Here is a 17419-nt window from a genome sequence, read left to right as displayed (position 1 = left end):
CAATACATTGACTGCGGACTGTGTTGCTCCAGTAGCCTTGCACGATTTATCTGACCTATTTCCAGCAGAATCATTGAAGGAACTGTGACTAGTCAGCACGATAGCACAAACCTATGACAGCATGACACAAGACGAAAAGTGTTTCGCGATTAACCAGTGGCATTTATAGCATGGTTAATTGCGATGGTCGATGGTAAGATATTTAAGTTCACATCCAACCGGTCGTGGCACTTACAGGAGAATAGCTTCCTGAAGCTATAGCCCCATCGCCTTCCCAAGGCTGCACGGTATTTTTCGGGGCCAGCCAAACACCGCCCTATTTCTTTTTGTTCTTCGTTCATTTTTTTCTTTTTCCGTCTTGCTGCTCGTCGTGCCGTGGAAGCAGCTGGGTTGGCCATGTTCGTCACGTTCCGCGACGCCTTATAATTAAACCTCTACCCGGTGCGCACCCTTCAAACTTTCGGTCGTGTCAGACGACGTACATACTACCTAACAACCGGGTGATGGGCAGTTGAAAATTTCGCGGTCACCCTCGAAATTTGTTACGTGACAGCGCCACAGAGGCTTTTTTTTTCAGTACACAAGAAGAAAGGAAGAAAGAAAGAAGGCAAGAAAGAAAGAACCTCTGATCCTCCAGGATTTAGTGGGTGTTATGCGTTGCTGGTATACCTTGTCCTTCCTCGTTTACTTCAAATATTGGCTGAGCCTCCCTTGCCGAGCGTTGCATAGCAGCTGCCAGATTACAACCGTTATCCCTTGTAGAAGTCTTTTCCGGCTGGGAAAAGGCAGTAAAATGCCCATAGTGCTTCCAACTGAGCGTCGTTAATTATCTAGGTGTACATAGCAGATACGTGGGGATGTCCTATCTTTAGATGAAATGGCGAGCTAGTCGGTTACCACTAGTTTCACAAGCAAGGTTGCTGGAAACAGTACCACGATGAATATAAATGTATTCGTGAATATTTCTGTATATATCTTCGTTCATATATTACCGCATATACAATATATGAAATATATTCTTGTTTTACCTGAATGTAAACGTATCCAAATGTCTTGAAAGTCATGCAGTGAAATTCATAACTGTTTCCTGAAATGGGTAACTAAGCGCTGGGAGAGAATGCGATATCTCTAATTGACGCTATCTTCATCCTGCATAACGTGTAATGGTATGTAATGTTCCGCATAGGTCCCAACTTTTATTTAATGTTTGTGGAGTAAGTGACAGACTTTGAGAAGTGTCGTGCTCTACATCGTACTCCGGCGCAGTGCTTTCTTTTCTGGGGAGGGGGGGGGAGGTGTTTCCTTTCTTTCTTTCTTTCTTTCTTTCTTTCTTTCTTTCTTTCTTTCTTTCTTTCTTTCTTTCTTTCTTTCTTTCTTTCTTTCTTTCTTTCTTTCTTCCTTTCTTTCTTTCTTTCTTTCTTTCTTTCTTTCTTTCTTTCTTTCTTTCTTTCTTTCTTTCTTTCTTTCCTTCTTTCTTTCCTTCTTTCTTTCTTCCTTTCTTTCTTTCTTTCATTATTTCTTCCTTTCTTTCTTTCTTCCTTTCTTTCTTTCATTGTTCTGCCTGTCTCTCCTTATGTTATCTTGTTGCCCTAACACTCTTACCCGCGCACAGGGTAGTCAACCAGTCTATACACTGGCTAACCTCCTTGTCTTTCTATCTCCTCCTCCTCTTCCTCCTTCTCCTCCTCCTTGATTCTATGCAATGCTTATGTTTACGTGGCACGCCATGTTCACAAGCTGTGCCAAAATGCAAGCACAAATTCTCGCGGATGCACACTGTGAGACGTCGACGCAGAATGACGATGCGAAGTGCATGCACACAAAGAATATGAGGAATTAAGTACCCCCTATTTCCCGGGGAGACATAGCCATTCATAAAATAAATAGAAAACCCTTTATTGTGCTAAAAAAGAGAACGTGTGGATACAATCAGTCGAGGGCGGCGATTGCGGCGTGCTACAGTGCTAGGCTTAAAAATTAGAGGCACATACCCATTAAGAGAGGTAGGAAACGCTTTATCGTACAAAAAACAACAAAAAACACGTATCGACACAATCAGTCGACGGGGTCGTTTGCGGCGTGCTTTAGCGATAGGCTAATAATTTCAAAGCCGCAAGGAACAATTAGTCGGGAAATGTGCTTGCGGTGATCAGTTAAGGCTGTTTCCCATGCTGCGAAAGGAACGACTGAAGTCGGTGTAGTCCCTCGTGTCTCCATGCGAATTTTAGAGGGCCCATTTAACATGATTTCGATTTCGACAATGTGACTGGTGGGACGCCCAAGGTTGTTTGCTGCCAGTTATTGTGGCAAAACCGGCATGGTTCCCTTAACATAACGAAGAAAACGTGTACGTTATAATGCTATTGACTTGTATTTGTTAGGAGCAAATAATAAGCGCCTTTTGTAACTTACAAACGCTTTCAAATTCTGCAAAACAATTTACTGAACTTTGTTTTCAAATTTACAAGATGTGGTCACAAAGTAACAATCACGTTAACTAACAAAGAGAGAGAGAGAGAGCAAATGATAAAGAAAAGGTAGGGAGGTTAACCAGGACTGAGCCCGGTTGGCTACCCTACACTGGGGAAAGGCAAAAGGGGACGGAAAGATTAAAAATTGGAGGACGCTTAAGCTTGGCCTTCAAGAGTGGAACGCGATAGCGTTCCCGTCGACCCGCCAATGGGTGACAATGGGCTACAGGGCAGCCATCACTTACGAGGCGCCCCGCATCAGACGCGGTGAGCGTCGAGCCATATGGTCGAGCAACGCGGCGTTCGGCGCAGCAACGAAACGTGCGCCTGAGCAAGCGGAGCGAACCAAAGAACTCGGTATCCCGGAGGGGGAAATGATGCACGTCAGCCAAACGCCGTGATCGGCACGGGCAGAGAGATAGAGAGATAGTGATCTAAAGAAAGGAAGGACGCTTGATTCTACAGAGGGAGCGAGACGAAGCGTTGTCAGGGGAGAGAGTCCGAGCCGCGAGAGCTCCAATGCGCGCGTGGCGCGCCATCTGTCGGGGCAGCGCCGTACATGGAGAGGAGGGGGTCTTCTGTGTTTGCCGCAAGATGGCTCTCCGTGTGCGGAAAGCGCAGAAGAAATGCAGCGAAACGCACTTCGCTACTCGTGTAATTGCGACTTCTGTAAGTTACATGTTCATAATTACCGATATACACCACAGTATAACTTTCCACGGCTCGTTTCGAAGGCAACACCGCATTCACTAGAGGCGCGTTTGTACCTCTTGGAAGCATCGAAATCGTGGCTGAGTGGTAGCGTCTCCGTCTCACACTCCGGAGACCCTGGTTCGATTCCCACCCAGCCCATCTTGGAAGTTGCTTTTTATTTATGGAGTGCCTGCCGTGATTTATCGCTCACGGTCAACGCCGCAAAACGCCGACACCGACGCCGACACCGACACCGACGCCGACGACACCGGCTTTTCTGCGACACGAGCTCCTTAACGCTATCGCGTTAAAAGATGAAGAGAAAGTCTACTGGGTATATCGTTCGGTCACTCAGTCCGGATCACAGACGCTTACTCAGTCCAGTAGACTTCAAATATCGCAGCAGAGCTTTTGTGGCCTTTTGTAGCTCCGATATGCGAGTCCATGTTCCCAAGATTTTCTTCAAGGTGAACGGTGTTCTATGTAGCTGATTGAGAGCTGTGCAGAGGTCAAGTTTTTCGTTATTAAAATATGGGCAGTAGCACAGTAGATGTTTTATAGTTTCCTCGGCACCGCAGGCATTACAGTCGGCGCTATCAGTCATTCCAATAAAAAACGTATATGCATTGGTGAATGCGACGCCCAAGCGTAAGCGGCACAGCATTTGCTGTGCCAGACTTGCTGCGTACAGACTTGCTGCGTAGCTTGTCAAGAAACGCATATAAAAGTGGCAGAATGGAGTATGCGGTTCAAGTTTTTTTTATTCTCCCTTCGCGTACGTACAGAATTCGGCAATACACGCCTCCGCGCATTGCACTTGTTCAGACAAATGCCATTTCGCAAAAAAAAACGCCAAATAGCTTTAGGCGCAATTCTGACGCAAAATCGCAGCGCGCGCTGCCACTGCGCGGCCAACCGGTTTGTCGCAGCCGAAAATTGGGGGCTCATCTCTGCGACTACGATTTTCGTTGCAAGCGACGGAAATCGTAGTTCCGGTGTGATGAAAATCGCATCATGTGAAACAAGCTTTACTCAGCAGGAGGGATGCGTGAGAGAGATGAGGGCTTGGGTAAGGGGGATAGTGTTGGATGGCATTGCCATAGGATGGGTGAATTAACTGTTGAGCAGGTTTTGCTTGCTTAAATGCGTAGATTGTTCGTTTGAGCTTGCATGAATGTGCACAGTTGTCTTTTAAGATGTGCAGTGGGAATGAACCAGAAAGAGCCCACAACCCATGGCACCATTGAAAACCACGTCGAATCACACGCATTTTACCTTGCTGTTGAAGCCATAGATAATGCAGAAGCAGGGACTTGAGAGGACAGTATAACAACAGTTACTTAGACTCGTTACAGTGTTCATTTCTCAGCCTAGTATGTTTTTCGATGCACATTGGTTTCGACTCCACACTACTCAAGGTAATCTTGTACAAACGCTTCTCGATCCTTTGAACGTTAGGATCAGAGAGGTAAAGCCCATTTGTGACGGGGGAAATAATCTTAACATACAGTCTGACGATATTTTTTCCAAGCAACGCAAAACATATACCTTACCGAATGTGAAGTGCTATGTTACAGGATTGTTTAATGAGATCACAATCAAATTTATCATAACGACTTCTGTCACGCAGAACCAAGAAAAAGGTGGTATTGGTATATTCAGCCCTATTCTTGATTGGTCACTTTCCCTGCTGCTTCCATTGACCTAGGCCGCGCCGAGTGGTCAGCCGCAGGGTGTGGCTGACGACTCGGCTTGGCCTAGGTCAATTGCGTGGGGCGAAAATGAATAAATACTGAACGGGGGTGTCGGGTAACGACCTGCAGTCGTGCCCCAGGTATTCGTTGCAGAAAACGGAGCTGAAGTTGCTGAGAATGCTTTGCAATAAAACAAACCACAAAAAGAAATAATTTAGTTGAAGGAAGGTAGGGAGGTCGGCCTGAGCTAGCGAGCTCAAGAATGCTACTCTGCAGAAGAGCAGAGGGGAACGTGGACGTAAAGGCGGGACGAGGAGTGATGATGACAAAGAATGAGAATGCACAATGATGAAAGGCAAGTTCAGCATTCTTATCATTGTCAACAAAGTCCAAAAAACTTATTCAGAAGTGTCATTTGCCGTATAAAGAATAGTTTGAGTCACAATTCCAATTGAAACTTCACAAAAATGCGCAACGAAGCTTGTGTGTGGGCGTCTCTTGCGTGAGCAGCCCAGGCGCCAAGAACGTACTTGAAATTATGTAAAGAGCAGTGATAAGCGGCTCCAGTACGGTGAGGACAAGCACGTTGCTTTTAACAGCCGGACTCTGAAGACCACAGAAAATCACGTGCATTGATTCTGGCAGGTGCTTCCCCAGTTTTTCAGGCTTTCAGTGTCATTCTTTCCAGCTCCTTGCTTGGCAATAGGGTCGTCGGCTTTACTAGCCCTAGCGACCACTCCTTGACGCAGAGGAACACTATGACATGGTGTAGTGTCCGTGGGTCTACAGGGCAGAAAAGGCCAATCCGTCTCTGGGCCACGCAGTGGATACGAATGTTCGCCCTGTACTCTCAACGAACCTGAACTTGCAGTAGGCACGTTTACTGTCCTCGGTGCCGGCACAGGCAGAAGTTGTCGTGGCCCCTGCGCCCCGAAATGCAGTTCTCCTGAAGTCGCTGCGGCGCTTACGCAAGCATTGTCTCGGCAAACAGATTGAGCAGCCTCTCTATGAGAAGATTCGTCTCTTGCCATTTTTTATGGCACGAACATCCTACGAACTTCTTGTGGCACCTTCGGGCCATCCTTCGACGTTGCTTCGTGAGAGCCAGGACAATTGGGATATTTTAGACAAGGTGTATCGCGGTCGGCGGTCAATATGTTGCCCACCACAATTCTGGCAGGTCACTTGATCTCCGGACGCAGAGCTTACGTGGCCTATCTTGAGGCACTTCCGACTCTGCGGAGGATTTGCAACTAATGGTCGGACGTGGTGTATCACGTACCCGATTAGGCAGACGCTGACAAAGTCTTCAAAGAAAAAACTAGTTTATTGCACCAGGAGATCCCCAAGCTGCGAATCTCAAGAATGCGAACCGATGAGCTCAACAGATTCCTGAGGTCCACATTTTCAAGGTCGACATCAGAAATTGCGCCAGTCTTTGACTCCGTCTCGTAACTAATAAAACAATGAACGGGAATTGCGCCTAATATTGGAATAATGTTCAACTTCTCCATTATAGTAATTAATCTTTTTGCATCTGCGTCAGGTTATTGTTTCAAGCGTTGATCCGGATTTCGTTAATTTTCCCAGGGGCCACACTTTCAAAATATTGTGTTAAAGACTGGCTACTTAGGGGGGTTCAGGTTGTGTGATGCCGTAAGCGCCATGTAAGAAACTATGAAAGATTGTTGCTCCTTCTGGTTAGATGAAGTCTGCCCACTCGAAATTTGGCGCATCTTCTTCGTCATACGACGGCCCATAGCTGCGGTGCACTCGTTGTCAGAGTCCATGGCTTCGATCGTCGACCTCTCCCAGTAATGTAGCTGGTCCGAGCTGCCAAGGGCACGTCATCCAAACTTGAGCGATGAAGTAGACGGCTAACGTTGTTGAGCTGGTCATGCGAGAGCATTTTTGCTCATTCTTGGTGAAAGAGCGTTTACTCATCGTTAAAAACCGTCAAAAACTGCATAGCCGTGAGAGACCCAGACCGCCGATGAGGCCTGTCTGTGAAAACAAACTTTTGTCTGTGAAAACAAAAGACAAAATGTCAAGCCAACTGAAGTAATAACCATCGCCACAAGCGATCCAATGCCCAGGCTGCCGCTGATTTAGTCGTGGGAGGAAGAGAACATATTGTAAAGCAAACACAGCTTCTCGCCCGTGTTTCTGACACCTGCAGGCTGCTTCGCGGATTTTTTTTATTACGATAGCAATTATATGGACACTCCGGGCTCATTTCTGCTGTCGCTGTCGCAGTAGGCGTAGTCGTGAGGTTCCGTATGAGTGAAAGCATGTGAGGGTGAGCTAGCGAACGTGGTTTAACTTTGCGTGCGCGAGCGAGGAATGCGACCGGGATGCGTACCCTCTTCTGTGGCGCGCAGGGTAAAGGGGTTCAGGCGAGGGAGGAGGGGCACTCTTCTCCGGCGGCTGCCAGAGTGTCTCGATGTCCTCCTCACCCGCCACTCCGTACAGTGACTCCCTCCTCACCTTCCATGACATCACCATTCATTACCGCAACTCTCGCCTATCCTTCCCTCCCCCTCACAAATCCCTGTCTAAGCTCCAACAGAGCAGTGGCGCCATTTACAGGCCCACACTTTCCTCTCTCCTGCCCGACTTGCCGTTATTCACCCTGGTGCCTTCTCACCCGAATGCACCCTCTGCAGACACCCACGAGCAGACTATGCTCATATGCTGTATTCATGCCCGAAACACTTCTTGTCACTGTCACTGTCATCCTGGGCAGTCGGCAACAATTGTTATTCGCACCGCAGGCTCAGCATGCAGCCGGAATCGAGGGGACAACAAAACAGTGAACCCGCTCTTTGGCGCCCAACGGAAAATAACTAGTACGAATAGGTAATCCCCATGATGACGTTTTTCGTTCGAACGCCTTGGGTCGACACCGTCGCGAAGCACCATGAATGTACCTCGCGAAAACCATGAATGCATTTGTTGTGCGACGCCCGACAATTCCGTGCGCGAATGTGCGAGAACGCGTAAGGAGCGTCACACATGTCGCGCACGTCTCTAGAGCATTTTATGTATGGGCGCCCGTAAAAATAGCTAGCCCGAACGCGTTCGAAAATTCCCCGTTCTTTCTACTGCAGTGCTACCATATGGGGCTACAGCTGTTAGGCCAGATGTATAGAGGGACGTTACTCTGCAGCCGCGGTCGGCCAAGACGAGCCAAGGTGTGCTCACTCATCTCTTGGTGCCCACAGCCTGGTTGGTTGTATCCTGATATTCTGCGTTGTTGGTGATTCGGCATGTCGAGAGGGCTGTACTTGCCAACCCCTTAGCACGCATGGTACGTGCAACACCGGAGGTGAGCGTGCACAAGAATGCCCGCGACAGATCTACGTGGACAGGGCAGCGAACTGTAGTCAAGCTGTTCTAAAAACAGCTCTTTTTCCCCAGATCTTCTTTCCGTACCCAGAAGAATGAACATAAACCATGATTTGATTCGCGCTAACTCGATGGAGGGGGGTGGGCGGGCATCTCTCGCAAATTTTATAGGAGCGGGAAGCCTATAGTAGAATTTCATGAAAATAAACAAAAGCAGTTTTTTAGACGTGGGCGAAGTTTGCTGCAGAAGAAATTCAGTATGTATGATTACGACATGGTCTACGACAAGTGCGATTCATTGAGCGACTAGCTTGCGACCGGATACTTAATTAATCAAAGAATTCATTTTAAGGCATGACTAATAGCCCTATAGCATCGCTCGTTTACTGGTTTTTGTTTTGTGAGTACGTGTATCCTAATATGTCGGAACGCAAAGCCATGCCGTTGATGTTTCGTGCAACCATACGTAAAGGGGCCCTGAACCAAACCTTGGGCTTGGTGAAATAACATAGTCCGCGGGTAGCATACGCTGCTGGGGGAACATATCAGCCAAGTTTTGTTGTCGTACCCGGGGCATGGAGCTAGCAAGTGGATCACTAAGCCATCTTTGTCTCGAACGCTCTCTTCTACAGAAGGCTTTCGATGGAGGCGAAATGCGAAAACACCCGTGCAATTAGATTTAGGTGCACGTTAAGGAACCCCAGGTGGTCTAAATTTCCGGAGTCCTCCACTACGGCATGCCTCATAATCAGAAAGTGGTTTTGACACGTAAAACCCCATAATTTTTTTCTACAGAAGGCTGTCATCACCCTCTTCCAGACGCCCTGTTTCGTCATTCCCTTGGACGGCTGCTATTGGTCGATAGCTGACATCAAGCTGCGGTCGGCTACATGGCGTAGATACCGCGGCCGCCACGGGATTGCGCCACCAGTCCACTGGCTAAGCGCACTGCGGTTCGCTGAGGGCAACAGCGTTTGGCTTATGTTTAGCGTGTCGTAGGCACCAAACACGGACGTCGTGGCGTCTATGTTAACATCCAAAATCAAATTTGAATGGAGCCCCACGGCGACATTTGGAAGGCGGAGCGCTTTGGGCACGCCCCACTGCGGCGTAGCTTTCGCAGTGCAAGGCATTGAAGGAGGAACGGGAGAACAACAGTGGCCGCGTTTTATTGCCAATAACTCTGCTTCTGCTGAACGCATTCAAGCAGTTTTTGCAGCAATGCATTTCTTAAATAGCCTATTTTCACTTCAGATGCCTTTCTCCACTTCGATGAAGAGTGGTTCAGGACCCCTTTAAAGCGCCGTTTCATATTGCAGAGGGAGAGTCGGTAGTGCCCACCGTTTACTGAAGCTGTGGAGAAGCCCGCCACATGCCCAGCGAAGGGCGCATGCTCTGACTCTGAGAAATTCCATGTATCCATCGTGCGCCTGAGCAAAATTGGCACAACCAGTAAATAAATATAGCGCCTTAGGGGTGGATTATGGTGTACTGTTAATTTAATGTGTTATATTTGTAAATCTTTATCCTACGCGCTTGACACTCCGTTGCAAGAAAAACAAAGTAATAGAGCGTCGTTTTGTGTATTTGCTATAGATAGTGATCGCAATCGTAGAGTAGATATGTATCTATTGTCCAGTTAGTAATGTTGCATTTCGGCGTAAATTTAATTTATTCGCATTCTAAAAATAAGCACAATTATTGGCTACAAGCTTCACGAAAAAACAAATAATTTCGATATTGCTGCCGGGAAGCGGCATGTCGAACGTCTCGTCGAACATGGCAGTGCTTTCAACAAAGTCATAATCTGCGGCAATACACAGCACATTGAACTTAAATGAAGACGCATTGAGTATGCAGGACGTTCTATTTACGAAAAGCTCAACGTGCGTTGATATATTTTTGTTTGTTTGCGACCCCTCGACAGACAAGCAAAAGCAAGCCTCGTCCGCTTTAAAGAGATTCGATGGTGTCTTAGAGGTACCCCCCAAAAGACCCAAAAAGAGCAAGGCTTTAAATGCGAGCAAATTTGCAAGAAAAATCAAATAGGCCAAGATGGGAAGCCCCCATGAAAACGGCTGGTGAGGCGTGTGAAGCTGTGCTTAAGCTGCAGGAAGTGTACTTCAGAACGCCCTAGAGAGAAGCGGGGAAAAAGAAAGAGGAAGAAAACCACACAAAACCACGAAAGCAGCGCATTCGAAATATTTTATTCAGCACATGGAAACGCATACCAAAGCGCAGGAGCCATAACCATATAAGGCACAACAAAGTGAGGGGGTCATTGTATCAACAAGTGGCACATACAGCTGCCAGAGCTAAACAAAAAAGAAAAAGCTGAACTTCGTGCTGTACAATAACACTAAAATCTGACTCACAGATTCATTTTCTCTTATTTGCTATAAATACTGGTAAAAGCAACGGAAACATATGCGGGAAACTAACTACGGTTATATAGCATATTCGTTATATAACATGCGACGTAGCACCAGTGTGGTATTCAATAAGATGAGTTATTAAGAGGAAATCAGCAAGATTGGATTAATTTCGCGAGAGCTGAAGTTGGCTGCCCGGAGGCATGAAACCAGCACAAAAAAAGAGGAATATGGCTAAAGCAAAGGAAAGGCATGGGAGGGTAAACAGATAATATCTTCCGTTGGCCTCCCTGGAATTGGAAAAGGGGTGCGAAAGATGAGAGATAAAGAAAGAAAGAAACGATGTATAAGTGCATCTGTGAGCGCTGTGACACAGTCTATGAAGGCCTCACAGCGTCATACACGCTGTCAACGTCCCACTAATCCATATTCAACGTCACACATGTCACACAGTTTACCGTCTCTCACATAACGCACCAGGACATTTGTAGCGACTCGCGCTGATGTCCGTCTAGGCCAGTGTCCAAGGGTTTTACATTTCGTGAGTGGGTGCTTGTACAGCCGGTCCAGCGGGGCTGAGAGCGCTGCTCATCGCCGGTCGAAATGAGGGCACTCGCAAAGAAGGTGCGCGATTGTTTCGCTGCACCCGCAGAAGTAAGAAAGTGGCCTATTGGCTATTTAAGTCATACAGGAGTACGCGGGTGAAAATGCCATTCTAAGCCACAGACGGGCTAGGAAGGTGCAGCCGGGTTGTGAGAAGCCGGTCGGAACACGAAGCTATACACGAGAAATTCACACACGTTCCACAGGAAGCGCACACAGGGCCCGGAATTCAAGAAAAGCTCTCATACGAAGTTTCTTGCTAAGATAAAATTTTAGCCAATCCTGCTGCTTCGCGTATTATTAGCGAAGGCGGCCTGCCAATGGAAAATAACACTGACGAACAAAAATCTTTGTGAATTCGGCCCCGGGTGAAGAACGAGGCGAAGAAAATTAACACCACCCCTATCTTCTGCGGAAGCCGCATGCATTTCCTTAGTACAGCTTTAGGCTCTACTTTCAACAGCGTGTTGCTTTAGTGCCTGTTTGAGAGCATCATTTTCGCACTCTCTGGAATCGATTATAAAAAGCGCAGAATGGACTCGGAAGGAGCTTTGTCTTTGCCGACTTTGGTAATGCAAAATGTCCAAACGCTGCATCTGAGCTATTGCTCAACACACAAACCAGACAAGAGCCGGTAATTGTGGCACCGCTGTAAACAAAGCCTCATGCTTGGTTCGGCTGTACGGGTGCAGTGGGTTGCTCTTTCTCTTGAACAGAGAGAGGAGATTGATTAAACTGTGGAGACTGCGAGACAGCCAAAGACTCTGCCTGAAAGTTTGAAATGCAGAGCGACTCCTTGTGCAACCATGAAGAAATTTTCTCTTTTCGCAGGGAGCCGAATCCACTGAGCTTCCTGTTTGAAAGGACTATTTGTCGTCGGCCGGCCGTGCTTTGTAATAATATGTTCAAAAGCAGGATTGAATGGAATTTTATTTTACGAACAATTCTAGCCTGATAAATTTCCATGAATACGAACTGAAGTTTTTATAAGGGATGTGTGTCGCCTCTTGCTGAAATTTCCAAACACTTGGTTGTCTGAATGTAATCGATCAAGTGAGAATATGCATATTTCATGAATAGAGAATAGGGAATGACAGGCAAAATTATTAAAATATTAGCACGGCATTTTCTCCTGAATTGCGAAGTAGTGTGCGGCTCTTCGAACTGCCTAATTTCGCAATAATAAATGTGTAAAGCACAGCCACTAAATATTTGAAGACAATTTTTGTGCCTTGATCCCGAGGCAAGCGATATCGCAGCATGCAGCAAATACAACGCACAGAGCACAACCCAAGCTTTGCAAGATGAAGAGGACATTTGCGATATATTCGGGGAGAACCACGTCTATCTGCCACGCCAAGTTAAGAAGTTACCTAATTCGAGTTACTGACGGTCGAACTTCTAATGTTAGTTTCGGTGTTTGTTTTCTCCATTCAACTCATTTGTTATAATACGCTATCATTTCTGCAGGAGTCATTCGACCAGAAAGGAATAGCCAGCAGCGGCATTTAGCAGTACTTGCTAATAGTCGCTAATCGTGTAATGTTGGAAAACAGGACTTTCTTGATTGGAGGCAATCCTGCCTTTGCTCTGTCTCGACGCTTTGTTTACCCTTCTTATTAGGGATACGAGACACATGGACACATAGGAATGTGTCACGTCTAACAGTCTGGCAAATTTGTGACAAGTTAAAGATAGCTCGATCGAGCGGGTAAAATTGCTGGTTTACCTTCGCAAAGCTGGACCCGCTTGTTGTAGTGCTTGTTGTTGCTGTGGCCTCAGCACCGAGCACATGCCCACCAGGGGATAGGACAGATTGGAGGTAATGAAAAGTGTACTCGACAAAGGACTAAAGCAGAATATATCGAACAATCAGAAATGAAACCCCAGGCAACTGAAGCATACCAACGTTTTGATAAACTCATTCGCAAGAAGGGAAAGCATTTAGTACCATATGGTGGGCACCCTTGGCAGCGTAATCTTCCGGATGCTTCAATGAACTTATGCACAGCAGTTGTAATACATCTGTGGTTTTTATCCAAATGACAGGCAACAAAGGAAAATTTGTTTGGTTTTGATCAAGCTAACCCCAGATTACCAGTCGGAAGCACGAAAACCTTGTTGCAGAGGGAGGAGAAGCGGGGTCATGAATAAAAACAGGAAATGAAGTGTTCCTTGTTCGTTACGAAAAGAGCAAAATGTAGATTAGAGAAACAAGACTTATGAAGGTAAAAAGTTAGACGCGGAATTGTACAGCGGAAGCTTCATAGCATCACCTCGCATTGTCACTAGTACCTAGTACCATTCTCCTCTTCCTCTTCTAGCGCCAAGGGTATGTTACAAATTTGTCAGCTACATCAACAACGCCCTGCGCGCACATCGATATGAGCTAACCTTGACACAAGGCAGCCGTATTAGGTGTCTCAAGAGACCGGTTCCGTAATGTTCATGTGTTTGAATGGATGATTTGTAAAGACAGTGGTTGATGTTCGATTGAGACTTTATTTTGTCAGGGTATACGTTCCGATTGCTTTATGATCATTGATTTATTGATTGATTTATGGCGGTTCGACCGCCACCCTTGTCTAGAATCAAATCAATGCGCGTCCGATGATGCATGGTAGGTATCATGGTGTCCGCACCTTTGAAATCGTTCAATCGGTCCATCCGGTACCTCTGCCGCTGCATTGTGTTGCGAGTCTGGCACCGTTGCTCGTTCGGAGGTGCCAGGGCTCGCGATTGTCGTTTTTGTTGAGCATCGCGGGAATGTTCTGCGTCAGTAGTAGTTTCGCGCCGGCGTCATTTATATTCTCGTTGCTGTTCCCTCCGGCGCTCCTCGTACGCATGTTGTTCTTCGGGTGTACGAACTATACGTGTTCGCCCTATCGATAACGCAACTGTTGAATGGCTCACACCACCTTAAGCAATGGCTCATACCCCCGTAGACGCGGCCTCCCAATTACGAAGACAGAAGAGAAGTGAATTCTACTCTGGAATGATGAGCAGCAACGAAACCAGCTGTGGAAGAAGACGACGACGATGAACGTGCGAACTGAACGCGCATGTGCGCGGTTTGCGTCGAGAATTTTTAAGTCCTTTCCACAGGGTTATGTGCCATTGAGCTTAGACCCTTTCTTCCCTATCAACAACATCGGCCCACATGATGATTTTTTCTGTTGCCGGAACCCGAAAAACTGGGGAAGGTTAGTCATATAAAGCTTTCCCTGTAAAAATCTGTCTCCATTCCACACTGTGAAACTGCATGTACAACGAAGCTGTTGCTGATGTTACAGAAGCACAACCGCGGTCGACAAGCACTCCCACCCCAACTGTCGCTAGACGAGGTTAGACAAGCACCACCACCACAAGCGATGTTAGACAATGGCGAACTGCTGATGTAATACTTTTATTTCGTTAGAGTTGTGATGATGGCCTTGTGGTCTCTGCCTGTAATGCACAACAATGATACACTGAAATCTCTTTCTCCTTGAAAAGGCCCCCGTAATCTGCCATTGCGTTCCGACGATTGACGTCAATCCACCCACCACCAACTGTACCGGCGCTCTTTATAGTGGCGTCAGCGCATACGCCCCCTCTTCCAGCTGCTGTTTGTGGTCTGTCTGTGTGGCCGCGTCCACTAGGTGGCGGCACTTTTTTAGACAGTGGGAACAAATAGAGGTGTATGCGGTTACAGAAACGCACCTTAGAGACACGGAAGAGCCGCCAATGATTGAGAATTCTGTTTGGGAAGGGTGCAACAGAACTAAGTCGGAAAGAAAGAGAGGGGGAGTCGGAACGCTCGTCCATCAGGGAGCCAAATGGAAAAGAGTAAATTCAAAATGTCAAGAGTATCTCTGGTTATCAGGTACAATGAGCGGGGGAAAAACTTGGGTGGGCGTTAGGTATTTGTGGACCGGAAATAATGTCCCAGAGAAAAATAAAGAGTTAGTGGAATGCATAAGCGCTGATATCAAGGATTTAATCCTTGATATCAGATTGAATAATCCTATTTAGTGACATTAATGCCCACCTACAGGATTTAGATGGATATACCGACAACAACGGGACGTTAATGCTAGACCTTTGTTAGCAACACAACCTCGTTATCGTGAATAGAGGGCCTAAGTGTGAAGGGAAGATCACGTGGGAAGTGGGAAACCGGCACTCAACCATTGAGTACTGTCTGATGAGAGAAGGAATTCATGATAAGTTGAGAGAAATGGTCATTGGTGAGGAAGAGTATAAAAGCGTAGGGAGTGACCATAAACGCATCATGTTGAAAATGGGATATGTAGTTGGGAAAGAGAGCAAGGACAGCAACATAGCCAGTCCAAATTTGAACTCTGAACAAATAACAAATATAGTCACTAGAGTCGAGGAAGAACTTGGCAAATGACCAAGAGTGGGAATATAGTGAGCTTTTAAGTGCAATAACGACAGAAATACGGAAAAAGAAACAACGTGTTCGTTGAAAAGGAGCAAAGAAACCGAAAAGCTGGTGGAACAGGGAACTACGAGAAGCGACCGCCGAAAGAGAGAAAGCATCCCGAGAGCACAGGCACGCAAAGCAGGCGCTGTTACCACAGGATGAAGTAGCCAGCAAATGGGAAATATACCGGGAGAAAAAGTCTATGGTTCAAATAATGGTGCAAGAAAAGATAAGAGGTGAAAGTGAACGTTGGTTGTCAGAAATACGCGAGAAAAAAAAGGCAGCACTTACGATATTTTGGAACCACATAAAATTATTAGGCAGGAAGTCAACAACGATACAACAACATATCCTAGACGAAGATGGAAACAACCTGGAAGGGGAAGCGGCAATAAATTACATCCGAAAAATAGCCACCGAATCTTTCCAAGGCGATGACAAGGTTGTATTTGAAAAAAAGAAATAGTATGAAGAGAACCAGGTGAAAAAGGAGCTGGTGCTGACAAATTTCATCTGGAAGAAAGCCGAAGAGAAAATTCCTAAGCGCACAGCCACAGGGCTAGACGAGGTTCCCGTTAGGCTGATTAATGAGCTAGGACCAAAAAGTAAGGAAGCTCTGGAGAAAGCCGTGGGAAGAAACTTTAAAATATAGAAGAATACCAAAGTGTTGGCAACAAATGAGAATGAACTTAATATGTAAAGTTAAGGGGGAGAAAGATGGAATTCACTCGTGCAGACCGTTGACCATAACATCGGTTATATACAGGCTAGCAATGCAGGCAATAAAATTAAAGCTGCAAGCATGGACAGAGAATAATGACATTTTGGGAGAACTTCAGAATGGCTTCAGATTAGGTAGGCGTTTGGATGATAACTTATTTTTTCTTACTCAGTGCATTGAAATATCCAGAGTAGAAAGGAGACCGTTATATATGGCTTTTTTAGACATTACAGTAGCGTGTGATAACGTAGACCACAACATTTTGTGGGATATTCTGGAAGGGAAGGCTTAGGTCACGATTGCGTACAGCTTTTGAGAGAGCTTTACCTAGAAAATACCATTTGCGTTGAATGGGAAGGGATGAGGAGCGAGGAGAAAGTTGATATCAACAAGAGACTGAGGCCTTTATGCCCACTGCTGTTTATGATGTACATGGTGGAGATGGAGAGGGCGCTGGATCGGAGTAATATCGGGTTTAATGTCCCACACAAACAAGCGGGTACAGTAGCAGAGCAGCAGCTTCCAGGTTTATTTTATGCGGATGACATTGTGTTGCTAGCTCACAAACTAAGTTATTTGCAACGTCTGGTTATTATCTGTGGACAGGAAGGCAAGCATTTAGGTGTGAAATTTAGTGTTAGAAAATTAGGTGTTATGGCATTCTATGAAAACAGTGAACAGAGAGTGGCAATACAGGGCGAGGAAATACCTCAGGTAAGAGAATATAAATACCTTGGTATATGGACAAACGAAGGCAATGGATAGATGGAAACACAGGAAAAAACAATAGCAGTAAAGGGGAAGAGAAATGCAGCCATAATTAAGCACAGAGCGCTATGGGGATACAATTAGTGCAAGGTGCTCCGGGGTATGTGGAAAGGTGTAATGGTTCCAGGACTTACATTTGGAAATGTGGTTGTTTGTTTCAAATCAGAAGTACAATCAACACTCGACGGGAACCAAAGGTCAGTAGCACGCGTCGAATTGGGCACGCACGGAAAGACTACAAATGAAGCTGTGCAGGGTGATATGAGCTGGACTAGTTTTGAAGTGAGGGAAGCTCGCAGTAAAATTGATTGTGAAGAATG

The sequence above is a fragment of the Dermacentor albipictus genome, chromosome 3 (assembly GCF_038994185.2).
Source record: "Dermacentor albipictus isolate Rhodes 1998 colony chromosome 3, USDA_Dalb.pri_finalv2, whole genome shotgun sequence".
NCBI classification, from domain to species: domain Eukaryota; kingdom Metazoa; phylum Arthropoda; class Arachnida; order Ixodida; family Ixodidae; genus Dermacentor; species Dermacentor albipictus.
This window is presented reverse-complemented; position numbering follows the sequence as displayed.